Source organism: Thalassophryne amazonica, chromosome 10, assembly GCF_902500255.1.
Source record: "Thalassophryne amazonica chromosome 10, fThaAma1.1, whole genome shotgun sequence".
Taxonomy (NCBI): Eukaryota; Metazoa; Chordata; class Actinopteri; order Batrachoidiformes; family Batrachoididae; genus Thalassophryne; species Thalassophryne amazonica.
Genome location: NC_047112.1, coordinates 17,595,705 through 17,623,160, shown reverse-complemented (window position 1 = coordinate 17,623,160; position 27,456 = coordinate 17,595,705). Strand labels below are relative to the sequence as shown.

At 43.2% G+C, this 27,456-nt stretch overlaps 1 protein-coding gene and 1 long non-coding RNA gene across 2 annotated transcripts in view; one reads left to right on the top strand and one right to left on the bottom strand.

The window, feature by feature from the left end:
* LOC117518379 (contactin-associated protein-like 4) overlaps positions 1 to 27,456 on the top strand; it is a 315,610-nt gene that overhangs the window by 51,767 nt on the left and 236,387 nt on the right. The window lies entirely within an intron of this gene.
* LOC117518382 lies at positions 7,239 to 26,883 on the bottom strand. Its single transcript, XR_004562969.1, has 3 exons — positions 26,870 to 26,883; positions 23,047 to 23,049; positions 7,239 to 7,376 (listed from the first exon to the last, which is right to left on the bottom strand). It is a non-coding gene; the product is annotated as an uncharacterized LOC117518382 (long non-coding RNA).

The window sequence follows — 27,456 nt, the reverse complement described above, 5'->3', positions numbered from 1 at the left end:
GAACACGACCCCGAGATACTTAAACTCCTTCACTTGAGGCAAGGACACTCCACCGACCTGAAGAGGGCAAAGCACCTTTTTCCGGTCGAGAACCATGGCCTCGGATTTGGAGGTGCTGATTTTCATCCCGGACGCGTCACACTCGGCTGCAAACCGCCCCAGTGCACGCTGAAGGTCCTGATTTGACGAAGCCAACAGAACCACATCGTCCGCAAACAGCAGAGACGAGATTCTGTGGTTCCCAAACCAGACCCCCTCTACACCCTGGATGTGCCTAGAAATTCTGTCCATAAAAATAATGAACAGAACAGGTGACAAAGGGCAGCCCTGGCGGAGGCCAACGTGCACTGGAAACAGGTTTGACTTACTACCGGCAATGCAAACCAAGCTCCTGCTGCGGTCGTACAGGGACCGGATAGCCCTTAGCAAAGGACCCCAGACCCCGTACTCCCAGAGCACTCCCCACAAGGTGCGCCGAGGAACACGGTCGAATGCCTTCTCCAGATCCACAAAACACATGTGGACTGGTTGGGCAAACTCCCATGAACCCTCGAGCACCGATGGAGCGTGTAGAGCTGGTCCAGTGTGCCGCGACCAGGACGAAAACCACACTGCTCCTCCTGAATCCGAGGTTCAACCATCGGTCTAATTCTCCTCTCCAGTACTCTGGAATAGACCTTACCGGGGAGGCTGAGGAGTGTGATCCCCTATAGTTGGAAGACACCCTCCGGTCCCCCTTCTTAAACAGAGGGACCACCACTCCGGTCTGCCAATCCAGAGGCACTGTCCCCGATCGCCACGCGATGTTGCAGAGGCGTGTCAGCCAAGACAGCCCCACAACATCCAGAGACTTAAGGTACTCAGGACGGATTTCATCCACCCCAGGAGCCTTGCCACCGAGGAGCTTTCTAACCACCTCGGTGACTTCGGCCTGGGTAATGGATGAGTCCGCCTCTGAGTCCCCAGTCTCTGCTTCCTCTTTGGAAGACGTGACGATAGGATTGAGGAGATCCTCGAAGTATTCCTTCCACCGCCCGACAACATCCCCCAGTCAGGGTCAACAGCTCCCCACCGTAAACAGTGCTGGTGGAGAGCTGCTTCCGCCTCCTGAGGCGTCGGACGGTTTGCCAGAATCTCTTCGAGGCTGACCGATAGTCCTCCTCCATAGCCTCCCCAAACTCCTCCCAGACCCGAGTTTTTGCCTCTGCGACCGCACGGGCTGCGGCATACTTGGCCTGCTGGTACCTGTCAGCTGCCTCTGGGGTCCCACCTACCAACAAAGATAAGTAGGACTCCTTCTTCAGCTTGATGGCATCCCTTACGTCCGGTGTCCAGCACCGGGTTCGGGGATTGCCGCCGCGACAGGCACCAGAGACCTTGCGACCACAGCTACGAGCAGCCGCATCGACAATGGAGGTGGAGAACATGGTCCACTCAGACTCCATGTCTCCAGCCTCCCCCGGGATCTGGGAGAAGCTCTCCCGGAGGTGGGAGTTGAAGACCTCGCTGACAGAGGGTTCCGCCAGTCGTTCCCAGCAGACCCTCATGATACGTTTGGGCCTGCCAGGTCTTACCAGCTTCCTACCCTTCCAGCGGATCCAACTCACCACCAGGTGATGATCAGTCGACAGCTCTGCTCCTCTCTTCACTCGAGTGTCCGAGACACTTGGCCGAAGGTCAGATGATACGACTACAAAGTCGATCATCGACCTCCGGCTCAGGGTGTCCTGGTGCCACGTGCACTTATGGACACCCTTGTGCTCGAACATGGTGTTCGTGATGGACAAACTGTGACTAGCACAGAAGTCCAACATGAAGTCCAATGCCCATGTGGGCATTGAAATCCCCAGGAGAACAATGGAGTCCCCAGTCTGAGCGCTATCTAGTACCCCTCCCAGGGACTCCAGGAAGGTCGGGTACTCTGCACTGCTGCTCAGCCCGTAGGCCGAGACAACTGTGAGAGACCTGTCCCCGACCCAAAGGCATAGGGACGCGACCCTCTCGTTCACTGGAGTGAACTCCAACACTTGGCGACTGAGCTGGGGAGCAATAAGCAATGCGACCCCAGCTGTCTGCCTCTCCCCATGGGCGACGCCAGAAAAAAGTGTCCAGCCCCTCTCCAGGAGTTGGGTACCAGAGCCCAAGCTGTGCATGGAGGTGAGCCCGACTATCTCTAGTCGGTATCTCTCAACCTCCCACACAAGCTCAGGCTCCTTCCCCCCCAGCGAGGTGACATTCCATGTCCCAACAGCCAGGGGCTGTGAGCATGGACCGGGCCGCCGGGCCACCCGCCCTCGACCGCCACCCAATCCTCTCTGCACCTGACCCCCATGGCCCCCTCTGCAGGTGGTGAACCCACAGGAGGGCGGGCCCACGTCACTCTTTCAGGCTGAGCCCGGCCGGGCCCCATGGGCTAAGGCCCAACCACCAGGTGCTCGCGCGCGAGCCTCAACCCCAGGCCTTGCTCCAGGGTGGGACCCCGGCTCCGCCATACCGGGCGGCGTCACGGTCCTTGATCTTTTACTGGTCATGGAGGTTCTGAACTGCCCTTATTCTGACCCGTCACCTACGACCTGTTTGCCTTGGGAGACCCTACAGGGAGCACAAAGCCCCCGACAACATAGCTCCTAGGATCATCCGGGTACGCAAACTCCCCCACCACGATAAGGTGGCAGCTAGAGGGGTTGAGGATTTCAATTTTGAAAATACTGTGCATTCCCCATTTAGCACGTTTGCCTTCAAGAATATACAATTTAGAGTTTTTCCACCCACGTATGCAAAATCATGGGAGGGAACATGCGAATGGTTGAGGTTTGCACATGCAGCATGATTTATCAAGGTCTAAAGGAAATGTAGCTGGTGCTGATGGCATCTGTATTTTGCACATTTGAAACTTTGGGCATTAATATACTTTACTTGACAGGCTGCTGTTCCAGCAGCACAAAGGCTGCCACCTTCTCACACACAGATTTAAAGCAAACAACAAAAAAAAAATCACTCATTGTAAATGTCAGGTATATTTAAAGAGTTGAAAGTTTACTTTGTGCATGCTTCTTTAAGAATATATGTTTTCACTCCTAGCACAGATGAACATATGTGGTACACCATGGCTGTGTGTACATTCCACACAGCACGTTAATACGCTTAAGTGCAGATATATATATATATATATATATATATATATATATATATATATATATATATATATATATATATATATATATATATATATATACATACACTTGTTTGTTGTTCCGTCAATGCAAAGAACTGCACATACTTGTCTGTGTGTGTTCCACTGGCAGAATGCGGTATGATTATACACCAGTTTGCTTAAATATGCTGGATGGAACAATAAATAAATATCTGAAATAGATCAGTTTTTTTTAATTGCCAGTGTGTGAACAGGCTCAGTTATGTGGCAGTTAGTGTGTATCAAAGCACAATGCGCATACCTGCAAGTGGCTGCTGAAATTTCACCTTGTGCTTTCAGCCATTAACGCATACAAAACCCTAATTTACATACTACTGTCTGCGTCACGTTACCACCCGCTGTCATTACTTTTCATACAACCCCTATTCCAATGAAGCCAATGAACAAAATACACAACCATGTTAAAAACAATGGTTAATAGAACAATCAACTAAAAGCTAGACTAAACAAAAATGTCTTTAGCTGCCTTTTAAAAGAATCCACAGAGACGGTCGCACAAAGGGACGGAGAGAGATTATTCCAAAGTTTAGGAGCCACAACTTGAAAGGATAAGTCTCCTCTGGTTTTAAAGTGGGTTCTCGGAACAGTGAGGAGGTTCTGCTCCAAGGACCGATGGGAGCGACCAGTGATGTAGGGCCTCAACATATCTAACACATATTTGGTGGTGGTGGTGGGGGGGGCTGACCATGCAAGGCTCAAAAAGTTAAAACCAAAATTTTAAAATCAATACAAAATTTGATGGGAAGCCAGTGCAGGGAGGATAGAATGGGGGTAATGTGAGTCAGTCTGCTAGATCTTATTAAGTCTTGCTGCAGCATTTTGGACCATTTGAAGATGATTCAAGGCAGATTTGCTAAAACAAGTAAAAAGTGAGTTGCAATAATCTAAATGAGAACAAATAAAAGCATGAATCACAACTTCCAGATCACAGTTAGACAGAATTGGCCTCAACTTAGCAATGTTTCTCAAGTGGTAAAAACAGTTTTTTGACCAAGAGTCTAGAATGGCTATCAAGAGACAATGACTGATCAAACCAAACACCAAGATTTCTGATGCTCAACTGAACAGAGGAGCCCAGAGACCCGAGGTGGTTCACAATCAAAGGAATTTTCTGCTCTGGAACAATAATCAGAGTCTCAGTCTTTTTATAATTCAACTGAAGTCAGTTTTTAGTGAGCCTGGACTTTACACTTGCAAGACAATCCATTAGCTCAGACAGTTTATGTAACTCTGACTCCTTAAAGAAAAGTACAACTAAATATCATCAGCATAAAGGTGATAAGACACATTCTTAAAATTGCTAATGATTTTACCAAGAGGACTGATGTACAACAAAAACAGGATTGGACCTGAGAGAAATCCCTGAGGAACTCCATGTAGCAAAGGAAAAGCTTCAGACATAATATTATTTACACAGACAGAAAAAGTTCTATTTATCAAATAAGAGGAAAATCACTTCTGGACTGTCCCAGAAATGCCAAAGTCACAATGCATTCTCTGAAGCAACAGTTTATGGTCTACGGTATCTGCAGACAAATCAAGTAGAATTAAAACTGAATACTGACCACGGTCATCAGCCATCCAGATGTCATAGACACTTTTAGCAGGGCAGTCTCAGTAGCGTGCATCTTACGAAAGCCAGATTGAATTTTTCAAGCATTTCGTTATTATGTAGAAAAGCAGTCAACTGCTCTGCCACTACCTTCTCCACAGCCTTTGAGAGAAAGGGCAGTTTTGAAATAGGCCTATAATTGCCAGGCTCAGCTGGATCTAAATTAGGCTTTTTGAGAATAGTACTTATTACTGCCTGCTTGAAAAAGCTTGGGACAGATCCAGTAGAAAGAGAAAGATTGATCACATTCATAGTATGTGGTGCAACAAGGTCAGTTACCTTAAGAAGTAAAGATGTAGGCATGATATCAAAAGGGCATGATGAGGGTTTAGTTTTTTCCAGTAACCCCATAACATCCTCCAATGTTACTGGGGAAAACACAGACCAGGAGCAAAAATTAGCAGATACAGGAAGTAAAGGGGTCCTCTTAGAAGGTAATACATTTGCCCTGATCTCCTCCACTTTATCCACAAAGTGTTTTAAAAACCTGTTACAGTCATCAGTTGTGTAAACTGGCACTGATGGAGATGAAGGAGACACAATTTTATGAATGGGATTTCTCTGTTGTATTCACAAGTTAGCAATGTAGGTAGATCTAACATTTTTAATCATATCATTGAGGGATAAAATCAGGTCTTTTAAATGTAACCTGTGCACCTCCAATTTAGTGGACTTCCATAGGCGTTCTACCTTACAACAGACCATAGGCGTAGGAGGTGGGGTCTATTTGGGGGGGGTGACACCAAATTTGCCCAAATTTCAGAAACCCCCATGACTCTTTAAATTACCATATATTTATATACCCATATTTATATTTATATTGGTGACCAAATAGCGGTTTGATTGTTTACATTAATTACGAAAATAAGTCTGACAACATTTCAAGTCATTCTATTCTGTATTCAGAGTCTGCATGCATACACATAAATTGCTGTGAGTGTGTATAAAACAGACCTCCCTCAACACATGAAAGTACTTGTTACAAAATTGTTCAGAACTTAGTATCAACACTTGTCAAGCGATTTATAATAGGAATGACATATCCAGAAAAGGCAAACCTAATCAAGTACAATATTAAATGAAAACATGCCTGACAATTATCATGTACAGCTGTATAAGAGAAGACTCAAAAGCTACCGCAGGTGAGTTCTGCTGCAAAGGGTATCAGGATAGTGTAAGACAATGTTAAATTGTAATCAGTCAGAAAAGCATTTTGTTGCTTGCCCTCTTTCTACCAAACACATCAACAGTACTGTTGATGTCCACTTTGTTGGTGTGGCTTCTTTCAATACACAGAAGTCCTAATGATGAGAGATGTTCCTGACCCACAGTAGACCCAAGGTAGCTTTTCAGTCTTCTTAAACATGAAAATGACCTGCACGATGTAGCAGGTATAACTGCCAGGGTTTTTGCCACCTCAGTGAAAAGTGGCAATGTCTCACATAGGGAATTTGACTGGAGATAGTTCACAATGTGACTGGAATTTTTTAATTCAACACCTTCCAGATTGTGAAAAATGTTGGTTTCAGCCATTAGAGTGTCCAGATCGACCTTGTAGAAATCTGACACTACTTTGAAAGTGTTTTTTTCAGCTTTACCTAACACCACTTCTGTAAGGGATGTCAAGATATGTGTGTCTCTGCTTGTGAACCTCTCTCTCATTTCAGAGAGCACTCTGTCCAGTGCATCATAATACACTTCAGTCCTTGCTCTCTGGAGGTCTGTGATGGAGATGGGCTCTTCAACAGTCTCTCCTGTCAGGGCCTCTTTGATGGCTTTTTCTGCCTTTTAGTTGTTTCAACTTCTCCAATGTCTGGGGCAATGTCACAGATTTTTGTAGCAGTTTGTTGGGCTTTTTCCCAAATAAGAGCAAACTTCTCATCCCTGCATTGTGCTAGGGTGTTCATGGTGGCCTCACAAGTGACCTTTGCAGCCATGACATCAACTTCATGACCCTACATGTAGCTTCCAACAGCAATTGTGTTGGAGAAGATGACTTTTAACGTGTGCAAAGCAAGGATGAACTGGAACTCTAACATGGCTTTCATAAGACCCTTAGCATCAACAGAAGTTTTGGCATCTTTGTCCTTGGAGAGTTCCATCAGGGCAAGCAAAATTCTCTTAGACAAACAAAACCTTTAAACTTTAGTTTTCTCATAGGGACTATATTTCTCTGTGTGAGCTGCTCCCTTAGTGAGTGAAATGGTCCCAAAGAGGTTACATATATGAGTACGAGAGCCCGCACTCCCAATGCTGCCCACTAAGCATTAACGTCCCTTCATGGACAGCGACATGACGCCTCCTCACTGGGCAAAATATTGACGAAGTTCCCGGATGTTAATGCATTTTCAATGGGGATTCGCGACTGAACACACTCAGAAAAACACTTGCAAAATACGTTTTAAAATGCCATTCTGACCTGGATATCGAGCCAGTAAAATTAATTAAGATTAAATTATGTCAGGAAAGTAATAAACTTACTTTGACACTCACACATTCCCAAATATTAGTGTTGAAAATTACATGGATCTGCACTGTTAAGCTATGCTGCTAGGCTGAGCTGCTCAGTGGCGGGCACAGATAACCAAAAAATTAACTTCGATAACAGATAATCAGATAACTGAAAAGTTATCTTCGATAAAGTTAAAACAATAAACCACCCAAAAATGTATCGGAAGTTACAGATAACTCATAAGTTCCAGTATTGTCTCCGGTACACTTACAACTACTAACAAGCTGATTTTGAGTTTTAACACCACGATCACTTTTGGAAGCATCAAAAGCAACAACAGACCCAAAAAACAATGAGTCAGCACTTCTGTCTTTGAGTGTCCTGCCCCTTGCTGGAAGCTTCTGTTTACTACGTGGCTTCCAGCACAGAAGCAACTGAAAGAAGCCACAAAACTCAACTCTCTACCCCAGTGATTTTCAACCTTTTTTGAGCCGCGGCACCCTTTTTATATTTACAAAATCCTGCGGCACACCACCAACCAAAATAATATTATAATTCTATTACCTCTGGTTTTGCGCAAAACCCAATTATCGCAATAGAAAATCGATACAGAAAACACTGCATTTCGAAAATCCTCAAGCATTTTGCGCTCTGATCTCAAGTAGGGCTGTCACGATTAGGAATTTCTGGAGACGATTAATTGTCAGACAAATAATTGCGATTGACGAATATATTGTCTATTTTTTTTTCTTTTTTTTCCCTTCTTTATATTCTACTATTGTAGTATAATTACACAACTCTGGAAGAACATACATACAGTCCCAACTTTTTCTGATTTGTGGTTGTTTCTGTTGCATTTCTGAAATTGTTTCTCCTCATCAGTCACGTTTTGTGCTTAAGAGTGAACAAATAAATACCTTTGGAAAATAACAGCTGTTAAAGTTCAGAGTTCTCACCTGCTTTTTGTGATCTGTGCATCTGAACATTGTTTTTTTTTGTGGGTTAGTTCATTCATATATTCTCATTTTTTAAATATGTTTTTAAAGATATTTGACCGTTTATTTCATCTCATGATCTCATAAATTCAGCATACGACGCGCACATGGTGCGAACAGGACGGTAACGGCAGAATCACACCTTTAGAGAAAGTTCAGAGAGAAGTAAAGGCAGCTTCACGTTTTCGTTTTGTTAACATGTTCACTCGGGTTAAAATCCTCTCTCTGCTCCGCGCTCGCTGCGCACTGAACGTGTCGCGCCTGCATTCAGGAATCTCCCTCACCCACCCCCTCCCTCGCAGTCTACAGCCTGTTAACTCCGCGCGCGCACACACACAGGCACAGACACAGACACACACCGGCAGCTCCGCATTGTAGACGGCTTTTGAAGAAGACGGCATTGTTTTAATCGGCCGTCAGCCTCCTTGTTATTGTCCCGCCTTAAGATGAGAGCGAGGCTGCAGCACAATGACGTCAGATTCTGAGTCATTTTATGCTTTGTGGATAAAATAAATAATTCACGGTAATCGCGAATATGAAAAATAATCGCGATTGACGACTATTGTAATAATTGTGACAGCCCTACCCACGGCACCCCTGAAGATCGCTCACGGCACCCCAGTTGAGAATCACTGCTCTACCCAATCACAGCACTGCCATCAGGCCGAGGTCTTGGAAAATAAAGCAGTGCTGAGTTATGGTTTGGTGTATAAATAAAGTGAATACTGATAGAATAACTCCATTATTGTCAATTCTGTTGTGTGGGCCGCCAGAAGAGGAGGTACTGCTGGCCCACCACCAGAGGGCGCCCTGCCTGAAGTGCGGGCTTCAGGCACGAGAGGGCGCTGCCGCCACGGACACAGCCGGGAGTGACAGCTGTCACTCATTATTTCCTGACAGCTGTCACTCATTCTTCATCATCTCATTCCATAAAACCCAGACGTCATCTCCACCTCATCGCCGAGCTATCGTACTTCTATGAAGGTAATATTCTCTGCCAGTATTCTGTGATTTCAGGAGCTATTGTGTTGCAGCTGTCAACCAGAGGACCAGCGTGGGTCGCGACTGTTTCGTCCTACGTCTGTCAGATAAGTGGTTAAACAGACGCTGCACGAGTGTGTGTTAGAGGTGGAGGTGGCATTCCCACCGTTGTTGTTACGGGGTGTACACACACCCACACTTGACTGTCTTTGTTCTTCGCCAGCAGTACCAGATCCGACAGTCGGGGACGGTGATCACCTGGGAATTCGGGACTTGGCGGCTCCAGTATTCACCGGGTTTGGTGGCGGCGGAAATCGTGTGGTTCCGGCTCTTCTCAGGACAGACGTCTTCTATCCTCGAGCCTGCCCACACGTCGCCTTTGTGGATTGACTGTTATCATATTCTGAGATTGTCTGTGTATTCGTTGTGGACCTTCACAACATTAAATTGTTACTTTTTGGCTCATCTATTGACCGTTCATTTGCGCCCCCTGTTGTGGGTCCGTGTCACTACACTTTCACAACAAATTCTGTCATTTGTGCAAAGTTAAGATATAACATATATATTTTAATGTTGAATCATGTACTAATTGTGAGGTTTTGTAACAAACACAGACAGATGGCATTCTGGGTAAAATGTGCCTCTGCTCACACTGATTGGGTGATTCATTCTATGTAAACCAACACGTTAATGTGAGGTGTGTCGTGTGCTGGTGTTTACAGATAAATGTGCTTTTGTAAAATATGCCATTTTTATTTGTAAAAAAAGGCATTTTCAAAAAAAAAAGAAAAAAAAAGCCAAGTTTAACTGGTGTCAAAATAAATAGAACACTGCCATTCGCCCTATTGACATATCCCATAATCCCTTGCGCGCCAGAGAGTCGCAGCAGTCAAACGGCATATAGAGAATCCACATGATGACAATTGTAAATTAATATTATACTACAAAATGTATTTTTTATGCTTTTCGTCACGTTAATAAGAGACTGCTGCATGATACCCTGAAAACTTGCTAAAACAATTATAACAAATAATCCGAATTTCAGACATATTATATATTAGTCTTGAACAAAGAGGACAAACATTGTAAAGAACAATAATCAAGACATTAAAGAGCAAACTTCACTTTCCTCCAGAACGACATGATCAATCAATCAATTTTATTTATATAGCGCCAAATCACAACAAACAGTTGCCCCAAGGCGCTTTATATTGTAAGGCAAGGCCATACAATAATTATGTAAAAACCCCAACGGTCAAAACGACCCCCTGTGAGCAAGCACTTGGCGACAGTGGGAAGGAAAAACTCCCTTTTAACAGGAAGAAACCTCCAGCAGAACCAGGCTCAGGGAGGGGCAGTCTTCTGCTGGGACTGGTTGGGGCTGAGGGAGAGAACCAGGAAAAAGACATGCTGTGGAGGGGAGTAGAGATCAATCACTAATGATTAAATGCAGAGTGGTGCATACAGAGCAAAAGGAGAAAGAAACACTCAGTGCATCATGGGAACCCCCCAGCAGTCTAAGTCTATAGCACCATAACTAAGGGATGGTTCAGGGTCACCTGATCCAGCCCTAACTATAAGCTTTAGCAAAAAGGAAAGTTTTAAGCCTAATCTTAAAAGTAGAGAGGGTGTCTGTCTCCCTGATCTGAATTGGGAGCTGGTTCCACAGGAGAGGAGCCTGAAAGCTGAAGGCTCTGCCTCCCATTCTACTCTTACAAACCCTAGGAACTACAAGTAAGCCTGCAGTCTGAGAGCGAAGCGCTCTATTGGGGTGATATGGTACTATGAGGTCCCTAAGATAAGATGGGACCTGATTATTCAAAACCTTATAAGTAAGAAGAAGAATTTTAAATTCTATTCTAGAATTAACAGGAAGCCAATGAAGAGAGGCCAATATGGGTGAGATATGCTCTCTCCTTCTAGTCCCCGTTAGTACTCTAGCTGCAGCATTTTGAATTAACTGAAGGCTTTTCAGGGAACTTTTAGGACAACCTGATAATAATGAATTACAATAGTCCAGCCTAGAGGAAATAAATGCATGAATTAGTTTTTCAGCATCACTCTGAGACAAGACCTTTCTAATTTTAGAGATACTGCATAAATGCAAAAAGGCAGTCCTACATATTTGTTTAATATGCGCATTGAATGACATATCCTGATCAAAAATGACTCCAAGATTTCTCACAGTATTACTAGAGGTCAAGGTAATGCCATCCAGAGTAAGGATCTGGTTAGACACCATGTTTCTAAGATTTGTGGGGCCAAGTACAATAACTTCAGTTTTATCTGAGTTTAAAAGTGGGAAATTAGAGGTCATCCATGTCTTTATGTCTGTAAGACAATCCTGCAGTTTAGCTAATTGGTGTGTGTCCTCTGGCTTCATGGATAGATAAAGCTGGGTATCATCTGCGTAACAATGAAAATTTAAGCAATGCCGTCTAATAATACTGCCTAAGGGAAGCATGTATAAAGTGAATAAAATTGGTCCTAGCACAGAACCTTGTGGAACTCCATAATTAACCTTAGTCTGTGAAGAAGATTCCCCATTTACATGAACAAATTGTAATCTATTAGATAAATATGATTCAAACCACTGCAGCGCAGTGCCTTTAATACCTATGGCATGCTCTAATCTCTGTAATAAAATTTTATGGTCAACAGTATCAAAAGCAGCACTGAGGTCTATAATTAGCTAAGATAGCTGGGTCAAGTGATGGCTTTTTAAGTAATGGTTTAATTACTGCCACCTTAAAAGCCTGTGGTACATAGCCAACTAATAGATAGATTGATCACTTTTAAGATCGAGTTTAGGTAGCTACTCTGCACTGTGTTGGTATATGGCATTAGAGAACATAAAGAAGGAATCATATCCTTAAACCTAGTTACAGTGCTTTCTGAAAGACTTCTAGTGTAATGAAACTTATTCCCCACTGCTGGGTAGTCCATCAGAGTAAATGTAAGGAAGCGATTGTAGCTCACAGCAGCTCCTATTGAAAATAACGGAGAGACAGGCTGTGATTCTCACATGTTTACATAAAATAAACACAATAACAACATCTATAAACCCAGAGAATATATTCATGAGAGTTTTAGGCACAATATAAAAATAGTTTTGCGATGTTAATGGTGTTGTCCATGTGCAGCGGTTAAATTCCAGTCCAATCAGAGCGTATCAATGCAGTTATCAATGTTTTTTGTTGTTTTTTTTTTTTTAATTTGATGTCTCCCATCGAGAGTTTTTGTAAATTAAGTTTAAAAAAAAAGCTTCTGTTTACGTTTTGCTTCTGGAAACACGAGTCCGACGTGTACAGTGATTGAAAATATCAGCCCAGCTTCAGTTTGAATGCTGCCATGAACACTACTGGCCAGTAGATGGCAGAAGAGACCTTGAAAACTTGCAAACACAAAATTCCAGATAATCTGTGTTGCTACTTGCTACGTTTAAGATGCGTGGAATTTAATAAAAGCAAGCACAATAAAAACGTCTATAAATCCAGAGAATATATTCACATGAGTTTTAGGCACTAGAGTTTAATGCTGTTGTCCTGATCAGAGTGTCTGAAATGCATTTCTTGTGTTGTGAACGTACTGAAATTAACGTACTGAGATTACCCTACCCATAATGCACCTGGACACAGCATGCCCCACACTAAAACCTTAAAAATTAGCGCATTACTTTAAAACTAAACCATATTTCTGATATTTTCACTTTATAATACTTCAGAAGTGACGTTAATTTAAATAACTTGTTTGAAATATGTTTGGTTAAAATTTGAACCATAAATTAAAAATGTATGCCTCTGGATGACTTGGGTGATATTGGCCGCGTATCAGTATGGGGTGACCAGTTCTCCTTTGCCTGCAGAGGATAGAGCAGTTTCTTCTAGAAGCAGCTCTCCTCTGTTTGCAGAGGGTAGAACTACACATCTGTTCACTTTTGTTTACCACGTTAACAGTCTAAAAGTTATTGTACAAAAATTTAGCGGAAGATACTTAGTCCGATAATGGTTTTCAAAGTTATCTGAAAAGATAATCCGATAATGAAAACTTTATCTTCGATAATTATCGGTTATTGGATTATCGGAACTGTGCCCACCACTGGAGCTGCTGCTGTGTTCAATGCAGCGCGGCTCCTAAAACCATTACAATATATTTATTCATATATATATATATATATATATATATATATATAGATATATATATATATCTATATATATATGAATAAATGGAGCGTGCGAGCAATGGAGCGTGCATTAAAAAGAGCGAAGCACATTTGCTGTGCACACCCAGCCAAAGGCAGTCCGCCTTGGCCCCTCTGATGATGCATGTCGAGCTGGAAAGAACCGATCAGATTGCAACAGGAGTGTAGAGGCAGGTGTTGGTGGTGTGTGGAGTGACTCCTAGCCCAGGTCATGGACAGGAATCTGTCGTAGACAGTGCTGATCACCACCAAATCCCGGCACGGCGACCCAGGACAAGTGCCCATGCTGCTTCCTCCACCTGGATTTTACACCATCCCGTGAGCCTCTTTTCCTTCTCCTGCTGTGCCCAGGTAATGCACACATTTTTCATATGTTCTTTCATGTGAAAAAGTGCAAGATGATCATAACGAAGAACAGCTGGGACACAGCTTTTAGTTGACAGACTCGTAAAAGCCAAATATACAGTAATCCATAACAATAATCGACAGAGCAAAGGAGCAGCAGATGACAAACCAGGCACAGGCGTCATCTTAACTCCCCAGTCAAAAAACAGAATACAGTGATTTGCAAATCCTCTTCAACCTATATTCAATTGAATACACCACAAAGACAAGATATTTAATGTTCAAACTGATAAACTTCATTGTTTTGTGCAAATATTTGCTCATTTTGAAATGGATACAACACATTTCAAAAACGCTGGGACAGTGGTATGTTTACCACTGTGTTACATCACCTTTCCTTCTAACAACAATCAATAAGCATTTGTGAACTGAGGACACTAATTGTTGAAGCTTTGTAGGTGGAATTCTTTCTCATTCTTGCTTGATGTACGACTTCAGTTGTTCAACAGTCCGGGGTCTCCGTGGTCGTGTTTTTTGCCTCATAATGCGCCACACATTTTCAATGGGCGACAGGTCTGGACTGCAGGCAGGCCAGTCAAGTACCCGCACTCTTTTACTACGAAGCCACATGCAGAATGTGGCTTGGCATTGTCTTGCTGAAATAAGCAGGGACGTCCCTGAAAAAGATGTTGCTTGGATGGCACCATGTGTTGCTCCAAAGCCTGCATGTAACCTTCAGCATTGATGGTGCCATCATCGATGTGTAAGTTGGCCACGAATATAACTTTGCGCTGGTAACAATCTGGATGGTCTTTTTCCTCTTTTGTCCGGAGGACACGACATCTGTGATTTCCAAAAACAATTTGAAATATGGACTCATCAGACCACAGCACCCTTTTCCAATTTGCGTGTGTCCATTTCACATGAACGCGGGCCCAGAGAAGGCGACGGTGTTTCTGGATGTTGTTGATGTATGGCTTTCGCTTTGCATGGTAGAGTTTTAACTTGCACTTGTCGATGTAGCGACAAACTGTGTTAACTGACAACGGTTTTCTGAAGTGTTCCTGAGCCCACGCGGTAAGATCCTTTACACATTGATGTTGGTTTTTAATGCAGTGCCGCCTGAGGGATCGAAGGTCACGGGCATTTAATGTTGGTTTACAGCCTTGCCACGTAGGTGTAGAAAGTTCTCCAGATTCTCTGAATCTTCTGATTATATTATGGACTGTAGATGATAGAATCCCTTGCAATTGAATATTGAGAAACATTGTTCTTAAACTGCTGGACTATTTTTCACGCAACTGTTCACAAAGTGGTGATCCTCACCCCATCTTTGATTGTGAATGGCTGTGACTTTTGGGGATGCTCCTTTTATACCAAATCATGACACTCACCTGTTTCCAATTAGGTGTTCTTTGAGCATTCATCAACTTTCCCAGTCTTTTGTTGCCCCATCCCAACTTTTTGGAAACGTGTTGCAAGCATCCATTTCAAAATGAGCAAATATTTGCACAAAAACAACAAAGTTCATCAGTTTGAACATTAAATATCTTGTCTTTGTGGTGTATTCAGTTGAATATAGGTTGAAGAGGATTTTCAAATCATTGTATTCTGTTTTTATTTACATTTTACACAACGGCCCAACTTCATTGGAATTGGGGTTGTAAATCACCTGAAAAACTGTCTCTATCCCAACACACACAAGTTTGGATTGCCCATGCAATTTGACACTTGTTATATGAAAACTAAGTAAACCAGGCCCTTAATCTGTACTGTCTCATTCCATCCAGGTGTAAATGGGTACTGGCTTTGGCTGGGGAAGTCACCTATTTCAGACTGGCATCCTGTCTAGGGGCAGTTATAGACTCTGATCCACTTCACGCTGTGGAATCTGGAAGTAAAAGTGTAGTCACACAGTGACCGATTGAGTAAACCAATTAGAACGGATGTCAATAATTTGCTTTTTGGCAAAAATCACCTAATCCACCGTTCTCCAGTGGATTTGGGGCTCTGATGGAATGAATGAACTACTACATGTGTTGTACTTTTGGACATGGACACAAGGTGAAAATATACATCGATAAAATTAACATCTACCAGACGCCCACTGTCAAGCCAGCGAATGAGTACATTACAAAATTGTAAACAAACATGCAACCCCTGGGAAAGCTCTCCAACTGATGTCTGCTCAAAGTTTTGATCATGCACAAAATTTTCCAATCGACTAACCGGATTTGTACAGGACAAAAAAATGGGCATAAACTGATACAAAGTTTTCTTTTCTGTTACTCATACCTTTCCTCAATCTGTCACAGTGTGGTAGCTGCTTAAGCACTGGCACCAACGGGCCTCAGTACCGATATACTGTATATGCAAAAGGAACGGAAAAATATTTGTGGTCACCTTAGCGAAAATTTAAACTCTTAATCTTTTTTGCCACATTTGACTGAAATTTCCTAAACCCATTCTTTTCAGGGTGCAGTTCTATTTTTTCTGAAAACATGGCACTCCAAATTGGACATTTTGTGATTGTAAGATATTAAACAATGACCTACTTTCAGCCACATATCCTCAGACCCTGGAGGCTGTTCGTGGGTGTATACAGATTAACTTTGAGTTTTCCTCAGCAGTCTCTCATGTCGCAGCACTACACTTTTGTACTTGCATTGTCTCTGCAGTGATCTAGTTTCCTTGCAGAGCTCCCAGCAGAGTTATTCTCCTGGCTGCAGGTCCGGCTGGAGGCTGTCTCTGGCCCCTCAGTGAAACACTGATTTTGTTGGAAGGTCCTTATTCAGGTTTTATGTTGAATGAACAGAAAATCAGTGGCTACTTTCAGTGCAGCTTCAAAAAAATAAGAAGCCTCATTTCAAAACACTTTAGCAAATATTTCCCTGTCATGTTTCTTCAATCTTGAGACCTTCATGTCTGTGTGAGTAGTCCTTCTGGTGTATCACGTATCTCACATTGCTGCCACAGCTGCCAGTTCTACACATCAGTGTCTGATGACTGAATCAGCTTCTCCTCTAAGTGTATATCCAATGCTAGTAATCCTGCTTATCGTGATCTTATCATAATGCTTTTCACTCAGTCCCAGCACCAGACCAACAACAAAAGGGCTAGAAAACAGGGCAGAAAAATCCTACCCAGAGGATTTTTGTCACAAATGATGTCACAACAAAGATTTATAGCCTAGCCCAGCAAACACATAATTGCAGAACCTGCTGTGGACAAAGCCGACTACACCAGACCCATCCAAAGGTAAAATCCAAAGTTTCAGTCTCTTAAGTCAGGAACTTAAAGCTCTAAAATGATGCAACAAGGATTTGCCACCAGTAGAGCTGACGGTGGTGCTTTGTCATTCTCATTAACTAATTATGGTTTGAATAATTGTTTTTAATATCACTTGTTAAGTTCTTTCCACTTCTGAGTTAACATTAACATTAGAAATTGGGCCACTGTTGACTTCATTGTTTCTTTGATGTGCTGCTGCTGCCTTCTTTTTTGGGTACAAGTTTTTAGGCAGTTTAATATCTTTGCAGTATATCGTGTCCCCATCTTCACTAGATGACACATCTCATAATGTTATGACCAAGTAAGTAGAGCATCTGATTGGTCATTACCAGTAACCTGTGAAGTGTTTTGGCTATTTAAATAATTTGTTATTGAACCACATATGCTTGACCAGTTGATTTACGTGCCTGTCCTCGCCTGTCATCATGAACTTTGAGGATAGGAAGCAGAAGAGACCCTGGCCCTGATGCGATTTGGCTGAGCAGATTTTCTGAAGTCTACTGAGGCCACGGGAGGTGGCAGTGTCTTCCAGGGAGGGCAGGGGGCAGCCGATGATATTTCGGGCTGCTTTAATCACTTGTTGCAGTGCTCACCTGCCCCTAGCTGTGCAGCTTGCAAACCACAACGTGAGGCAGTGTGACAAGATGCTTTCCAAAAGAGTGACATCGTGGATACAAGCAGTGGAAAAGACTTTCCTCCCATCAGGTATCTGGGCTTACAATCTGGGACAGTGTGAGAAGCTCAAATATCTGGGAGACACTTGGAATACAGTCACTGTATCTTCACATTAAAAGGAGCCAGTTGAGGTGGTTCAGGCATCTGGTGAGGATGCCAAGTGGTTGTCTTCCAGCCAAATACAACTGGGAGGGCACGCTGGAGGGATTATATCTCCCAACATGTTTGAAAATGCCTCTGGATCCCCCAGGAAGTGTTGGAGTGTGGAATGATCTGCTTGGTTTACTGCCACTACGACTCGGATCAGGATAAGTGGCAGAAAATGAATGAATGAACAACCATTCCCAAGAATACTGCACGCCACTTTGAAATCTGATAAATGTCTGCGGCACCTCAAACCTTTAATCACAAATTTCATCAACACATGAGACTAAGTTGAAATATTTCCACAGACAGTATGTTAAAGTAGGTCAGATAAATAAGATGTAGTCTTGCTCTCATGGCTTTGTGTTTGTTTGTTTTTATTTTGATTACATTTTTAAAATGATCACAATTATTTCTGGGTAATTTTAAGCTTTGTTGCAAAATTGAAAATCAAAGACATTTTAATTTTTTTTTATTTTTAATGTTCTTTCAATTGACACCTGCAGTACCATTCGAGCCCAAGAGGGGCGGAGCCCATACTTTTGGAATCCATGTGCTAGACAAACATTTTATGAACAATGTAGAATTTCAGAATATTTATTAAATTATTGATGCAAAACCACACTTAAGGTTTATTTGTACAGAAATTTTCACAATGATTTACTGGAATCTTTATGTTATTTGGATGACGTTTTGGATGGATGATGTTTATTCAGTGTCTTTCGTGTGAACATCACGTTAAAAACACACGACACACACGCACACACTCACTCTAATGATCTGCATCCATAAAGCTGCTTTCCATTTGTGGATGTTCATGTTTAAAGATGTTAATGTGGCTGCTTGTTTACAGCCCCTTTACAGAACATTTTTCTACAAACACGTTACCCAATCTCTTCAGATGTCAGAAAACACCAAAAGCTTCACATAAAATCCACTTCAACTATATGACTCTCGACTTCTTAAAGTGTAAATCTTCTTAAGCTCTTTTCAAATCCTCCCAAACCCACACAGACACATTTACAAATCTTCGAGCACCGTCTTGCTCTCCGTGTTTCAGCGTGCGTTTTGTACCTCTTTAGGTGTCCCAGTCCTTCTTTTTCCTCCTATAATAATGTGTCTTTGTGATTTCTATCCCCCTTTGTATTTTCCCCTTTCTTTCAACAGCAGCACGCTCCTGCTAATGAAAGCTTGTGTTTATGTGGCCCAAACAGTTCTCCTTATAGTCACACAATTACGCAGACAAAAGTGGTGTTGCCCTGTATTTCCCTGCTGACAGTAGCACAACACAGTTTACAATTAAAGCGTGCAGGTGGAAGTAATGCTGTATGCCAGAGTGCTTTACTATCTTTTGAGAGAGATGATGACTGATCTGAATTCTGGGTTAATCTCAAGAGCGATGGTTCAGCTGTGAACGTGGTCTCCAGGAGAGATGGCCTAGATATGAGCGTGGTCTCCAGGAGGGACGGTTCAGCTATGAACGTGGTCTCCATAAGAAATGGTTCAGCTGTGAACGTGATCTCCAGGAGAGATGGCCTAGATATGAGCGTGGTCTCCAGGAGGGACGGTTCAGCTATGAACGTGGTGGTCTCCATGAGAGATGGTTCAGCTGTGAACGTGATCTCCAGGAGGGATGGTCCAGATGTGAGCATGGTCTCCAGCAGAGATGGCCTAGATATGAGCGTGGTCTCCAGGAGGGACGGTTCAGCTATGAACATGGTCTCCATGAGACATGGTTCAGCTGTGAACGTGGTCTCCATGAGACATGGTTCAGCTGTGAACGTGATCTCCAGGAGGGATGGTCCAGATATGAGCGTGGTCTCCAGGAGGGACGGTTCAGCTATGAACATGGTCTCCATGAGACATGGTTCAGCTGTGAACGTGGTCTCCATGAGACATGGTTCAGCTGTGAACGTGATCTCCAGGAGGGATGGTCCAGATGTGAGCGTGGTCTCCAGGAGGGATGGTCCAGATGTGAGCGTTGTCTCCAAGAGAGACGGTTCAGCCGTTAACGTGGCGTCCAGGACCCATTTGGCTGAGTAATGGATGACTTTTAACCCTGAGTGTTAGAAAAGAACATGAGGGCTAATGCCGATGTCTCTTTTCTGAAAGCAGATCTCTTCAGAAAGCAATTGTAAAAATCTTGCTGTTTGTGCAGTTATTGAAAAAAATAAACGTTTTTAGCTCATGTTGGTGATGTGGCTGACTCTGGTTGCATACCTGGACATCTGCAGTTGATCTGCTCTTTCTTGATGATTGCACATAAATATTGCACTTTAACACAAGACCATTCTGTAGCTCTGTAGTGCAAAGCTGTTCTGCAGCTCACACACACACACACACACACACACACACACACACACACACACACACACACACACACACACACACACACACACACACACACACACACACACACACACACACACACACACTCAAAGGAAAAAGTCTCTAGCTCTGTATTCACAGATTTATGGATGAAACTTTTCCACTCGTATTATTGTGTTTGTTATGGTTGCAGTGGTGGAATACAGTGACTTCACACAGGTGACCTTTTGCTGTTTACCACAAAAACAGATTTGCAAAGAAGGCAATCAATCATATTTTATGTAAAAGTAATCTTCTTGGAGTGCAGCATGTGTACTAGAGCCAGCTTGTCACATACGCGGAATAGGCAAGCACTCTGGGTGACTTTGTCTCATGGTGGCCTCCCAAATAAGGGAATTATTTTAACTTACTTTTTTAATTTACTTACTAATACTAATTTACTGTTAGAATATCATTGAAAAGTTATTTTATTTAAGTAATTCAATTCAAAAAGTGAAACTCATATATAGAGTCATTGCACAGTGATAGATTTGAAGTGTTTATTTCTTTTAATTTTGATTATTATGGCTCACAGATAAAGAAAACCTAAAATTCACTTTCTCAGAAAATTAGAATATTGTGAAAAAATATTGAGGTCATTGCTAAAGAAGCTGCCTGTTCACGGAGCGCTGTGCCACACGCTGATCGCCTCCATGCCACGCCGCACTGATGCAGTAATTCATGTAAAAGGATCCTCGACCAAGTATTGAGTGCATGAACATATGTGTTTGTAGGCCAACATTTCTGTATTAAAAATCCTTTTTTTAAAAATTGATCTTACCTAATATTACATTTTTTTATATGATACTGAATTTTGGGTTTTCATTATCTGTAAGCCATAATCATCACAAATTAAAGAAATAGACACTTGAAATATATCACTCTGTGTGTAATGAATCTAGGAGCTTCACTTTTAATTGAATTACTGAAATAAATGAACTTTTCAATGATATTCTATTTTATTGAGACGTACCTGTAATGGTGAATTTTACAAAATAATAATAATAATAAAATTGCAAGTACAAACTGTAGTTCTTTAGAAAGACGTATTCTATGGGCCAAGCACAGTTCACACAGTTTACTGTTTCGTAACTCGTTGCACACATGCTTTTGGCATATGTTCAGCTCCTCGCTGGAGCATGTTTCACTCAAGGATGCTAAGGCGGATTTTATTGACTGAAAGAGTGCCACTCATTGACATTTTCTATGAACTGCTCACCTTCTGCCACACGCTCCCTCAAGGTATTCAGTATGTTGATCTCAGAGTGTCAGTTATAGGGGTTTTAGCGATTCCTGATTGGTCCAAATTTAAATGTCCACTGGCGCAGCGATGCAAATCTGCTGACCCGTCTTTAACCTCAATTATATTTTCCTGAATGTGGAGCCTGATTTGGTCATTATGGACCATGTGGGAGAGAAATCAAGATGATTTTCTCCACTGAAAACTGACAGACGCACATGACAAACGACCATCATGGTGATCATATACGTCATTTGTGATTAATATGGTGGACTGAGTGGAAGGGTTTTTTTTTTAATGCAGACTTTCATATATCTTATTGGTTTTATTTCAAGTCTTCCACTTTATTTTGTAGTTCTGGAAAAGCAGAGGACTTTTCGTCTTTTATCTTCTATTCACACTCAGCGAGAAACTTTTTGTTGCTGTTTCATCATCCCTTGTCTGAAAATCATCGCTCTCAGATGAAAAACACTCATCTCCAGATGTAGAAGAAAGTGACTTGCTGTTTGGTCATAAATGGTAAATGGACTACATTTATATAACACTTTTCCATCTGCATCAGATGCTCAAAGCGCTTCACAAATAATGCCTCATATTCACCCCGATGTGAGGGTGCTGCCATACAAGGTATTCACTACACAGCGCGAGCAACTAGGGGATTAAGGACCTTGCCCAAGGGCCCAAACCCCAAAAAATATATATAATTTTTACCTGAGGCCATCAAAATATGAACATCGGGTATTGCGAAGGCTTTGCGTACATCTGTCTGTCTGTGCTCAGCATAGGTCCAGTCCTATTACTGCCAGAGTCTTCAAATTCACAGGGGACATTCTTGGGACACAGACCTTGGACAAGTTCAAAGATGGCTAACCTTAACCTATTTTAAGAGGTCAAAAGGTCACATTCTATTTCCTATTTTTATGCTTTGAATCATGCAAATCTGCTATTTGGGGGTGTGTGTGTAGGAGGGGTGACAGCCAATTAGCATAGAGAGACACTGTGATGTCACTGGCTGGTCTGTCTATCTGCTAATCCAACATGGTGGAATCCTGTCCCAAACTGCAACGGTTCAGTGTAAATATGATGTTTCTCATATACTATGTAAAACCTAGCAAGAAATAAACACTTCTAAAACTGAGAATGCTGTTTTTTTACCTGATATCTAGGGATACACCGATGCCGATACCAGTATCGAGTATCAGCCCGATCCTGTATTCATTTACTCATACTTGTAATCATAAAATGTCTCCTATACTCCGTGACCTGATACCACTTTACAGCAGCGTGATGTCAACCTCTCAAAATGTGGGATGTTCACCCACACGCTCCAAAATTTCTAGACTATAAGTTGCTACCTTTTTCATACGTTTTTCACTGATTGGCTGAAAGCCGCAGTCCTCATGCGGAGAAAATTCACACACACACAGTACGAGGTCTATTAGAAAAGAAACCGACCTTTTTATTTTTCAAAAACTATATGGATTTGAATCACGTGTGATTGCGTCAGACAAGCTTGAACCCTCGTGCACATTCTTGAGTTTTTCCACGCCTGTCGGTTGCGTCATTTGCCTGCTTCACAGAGAATAAGGACTGTTACTACAGCTTTAAGGACGGCTTTAAGGACGCTCGGTGCGCTGCGCTCTGTGCCGCCATCGAGAGCCACAAACCACCGGATCATTTCTCAACGGATGGCTCTGTGGATCCGAGACCGTCGTGTGCACTTTCTCTGGTTATCACAAGAGCTGGACATCAACCATTTTCTGGCAGATTTCACTTTTAACAAGAGATTTTGTCATGGAAAGCCGAGCGGAGGCTTCGCGCGTCACGATGGATTCGCTACTGGAGTGAGACAAAACCACCTCCGTTTTGGTCTCACAGGACGGCTTTGAGATGGCATTCAGACAGCTGTCGGTAGTTTTTCCATCGAGTGATTATACGAGAAATTGTGGATGTGCCTGGACATGCCAGGACATGTCCCGTGAGGCTTCATCACAGCGTTGCTTTGCGCCATGCGGCACCGTCGCGACGCGTGAAGCCTCCTCTCCTCTTTCCATGACAAAAACTCCTGTAACAGTAGAATGTGCTGTTCATTTCCAAACTGGACGCTGTGTTTTATCCGGGACGTCGTCTGACTAGCACAGGAATTGTGAAAAGACGTTGACATCAGCACTTTTTTGGAACATTGAGACAGACGTGCGGAGGAATTCTGCGCATCGCGGCGGTGCCGCATGGCACAAAGCAACACCGTGATGAAGCCTCACGGGACATGTTCTGGCCTGTCCAGGCACATCCACAATTTCTCGGATAATCACTCGATGGAAAAACCACTGACAGCTGTCTGAATGCCATCTCAAAGCCATCCTGTAAGACCAAAATGGAGGTGTTCCTTTGTCTCGCTCCATCAGCAAATCGGTCGTGACGCACGAAGCCTCCGCTCGGCTTTCCATGACAAAATCTCTTGTTAAAAGTGAAATCTGCCGGAAAATGGCTGATGTCCAGCTCTTGTGATAACCAGAGAAAGTGCACACGATGGTCTCGGATCCACAGAGCCATCCGTTTAGAAATGATCCGGTGGTTTGTGGCTCTCCATGGCGGCACGGAGCGCGGCGCCGAGCGTCCTTAAAGCCATCCTTAAAGCTGTAGTAACAGTCCTTATTCTCTGTGAAGCCCATAAAATTTTCACCGAAAGCCAGATAAATTTTTCTAATGGTTTCCAGCTGCCAGTCTCTAACAGTTTTTGAAAAAATTCTGATGGAAAAAAAGCCCAAATCATTGTGCCATTTCCTGACAATGAAAATCCGCCGAGGGGGCTGGACCACTCCTCACTCAAAGCCTGCTCACAGGCGAATGATGCAACCGACAGGTGTGGAAAAACTCACGCATGCGCACGAGGGTTCAAACTTGTCTGACGCAATCACATGTGATTCAAATCCATATGGTTTTTGAAAAAATAGACCTCGTAAATAAAAGGTCTTGCCTGTTCGTGGAATTCATCATCATATGATCCTGAAGAATAATCCACATAAAGCCTCCTAAGTTTGGAACACAACATCTGAAAATACTTTAAATCCTCGTGTGGCTGAAAAATAAGTTCCTGCGTGACTATGGCACTTTGCGCCGCAGTTTCTCCGTCAGAATTCAGATCAGGGTTTCAGCAGCGGAGGCCGTCCATCAGGTCGGTGAGTTTCAGCCCTTGGTGTGGGTGTTCAGGCTGATGGCAGACCAGCTCGGTCTGCTACAGGTGTAATCCATTTACGGAATCTCTGTGGCGCTACATTAGGACCATCCGCTCGCCTCCACGAGCTGCACTTTGCGCTAGAAGCGCTTTTCATTTTGAGACACTGCTTTTCAGACACTGCTTGCCTCATTCATCAACGGCTCATTTACCACAGGCAACGGGCTATTCTATCTGAACGTGAGGAAATTATCCTATGATCCACAAAGGAAAAAGAAAATCATGTTAAAATGACTACGTTTTGCCTCTGTGTGCACGTGACTGTGTGTGTGCGTGCACGCTGTGCTTCTTCAGTATTACACCTTTGGGGAAAAAAAACATTTACAGGTTGGATTTGTGTATGTATTTAATTAAAAGTTAAATAGTGTGGCGAGTGAAAGGCTGTTTAGCTCAGTGCCACTTCATTGCAGATGAAAACAGAACCAGGCTCACAACTGATAATGCAGAGAAGCTTCTTTTCATCAAAAAGAATCTGCCCTCACATTTTCAAAAAAGGCTTTTAGTCCTCACAGACATAAAGTTAGTGAAGGACAGTTTCAGTTCAGTTCCTGGTGTTGCATATTTTGTTTCTAATAAAAACAAACCTAATGATATTGGTCGCAGTTACAGTCAAAAAGTAAGGAACAACTGATGAATAAAACATGTTTTCAAAGTCATCATAAAACTGTAATGGTATCATTAAGTATTCGTATCGGTACTCGTTATCGACGAGTACCAAAATGTATGTACTCGTACATGTACTCAGTCTGGAAAAAGTGGTATCGTGCATCCCTACTGATAACACCTATGGGGCGATTTACAAGACATCTCGAGGATGTCAGTGTGCATGCGCATCACACGCAGTCACAGGTAATGTCCAGTCTTTTCAAAAGCTCATGTATGTACACATGCACGCTGTTAAATGGTACATGCTGATATGGCCGAGGGTATTTTAGCATTGCGTTATATTTAATATTCCAACACAAAATTGCTGCTATTTTTATAATTTCAGGATGTAAGAAAAAAACAAATGACAGACGGTGGCAACAGCGTAGCAGACACTGCAACCACAACAGCAACAAGAACGCCAACAGAACTAGCAACAAACAGGAAAAGGTGCTCACTTTAGGAGGTCATCCTGATGATAACAGTCATAGAAGAATGCAGAGTTTGACACGAGATAAGTATGAGTGAGGGATGTGATCATGCACGTATGTGAGAACTATAAATCCATGTGCGGTGTGTGATGATAATAATAATAATAAATTTTATTTATACTGCACTTTACATCTGATTCCAAATCTCAAAGTGCTACAGAGTGAAAAAACAAAACAATAAAACACATAAAAATATACACATCAGTTAAAACGTTAGCTGTAAGCTTCCCTAAAAAGATATATTTTTAGTCCTTTCTTAAAAGCGTCGACCATCTGTGGGGCCCTGAGGTGGTCTGGTAGAGCGTTCCACAGACAGGGAGCAGCAGGCTCGAAGGCTCGGTCCCCCATGGTCTTGAGCTGTGTCCTGAGCAGAAGCAGACGGTGCTGTTGGCCTGACTGAGTTCTGCTTGAGGTGTGTAGAGTGAGCAGATCTGTGAGGTAGGTGGGGGCATCACTGTAGAGGCAATGGTGGCTGTGCAGAAGGACGTTATACTCAATACGGAGGTGAACGGGGAGCCAGTGGAGGGTGTGGAGAATGGGGGTGATGTGCTTGTGTTTCTGCACCCTCATTAGAACCCTGGCAGTGCTGTTCTGAACATACTGAAGCTTTTGGATGCTACTGCCAGGGATCCCGATGAGGAGTGCATAGTGCAATAGTCCAACCTGGAGGAGACGAAGGCATGGACGAGCTTCTCTGCAGCTGGGAGGGAAAGGGAATAACAGAGTTTGGAAATATTATGGAGGTGAAAGAAGGAAGTTTTGCAGATGTGGGTGACATGGTTGTCAAAAGAAAAGTGGAGGTCACATTTGACCCCAAGGTTTGTAACAGAGGGAGAAAGGGGAATGCTGTGGCCAAAGAGAGAGATGGAGAGGAGTGAACTTGGTGAGAAGTACCGGTTTGAATGGCTTGAATGGTTTTTGAGCCATTCAGCTGCAGGAAGTTCTGATTCATCCATACCCCCATCTCCTCCAGGCAGGAACTGAGGCGAGTGACAGTGGCAGAGGTGGGAGCAGAGGGGGTAACCTTGAGATAAAGCTGTGTGTCGTCAGCATAGCAATAGAAGTTAATTCTATGCCTGCTGACGACACACCCGAGAGGAAGCATGTAGATGGTGAAGAGGGTGGGACCGAGTACGAAGCCCTGGGGGATCCCACAGGTGACAATGTGGGGGCGGGATTTAGCATCCCCCTGGACCACACACTCGGTCTTGTCAGTGAGGTGGGAGTGGAACCAGTGAAGGGCAGTGTCGGAGAGGCCAATGTGGTGCTGGAGTTGGTGCGGGATGACGTGGTGGTCAATGGTGTCAAACGCAGCAGAGAGGTCGAGAAGAATCAGAGGGATGTGGAACCGGAGTCAGAGGCCATCAGCGGGTCGCTGGTGACTCTGATCAGAGCTGTTTCTGTGCTGTGGGAGGGGCGAAAACCAGATTGGATTTTTTTCGTACAAACTATTTAATTTGAGATGATTGTGAAGTTGAAGGTAAACAACTCGTTTGATGAGTTTGGTTTGATGAGAGCTGTTTTGAGGGAGGTTGGGATGTTCCAGTTTCAAGAGAGAGGTTAATGAT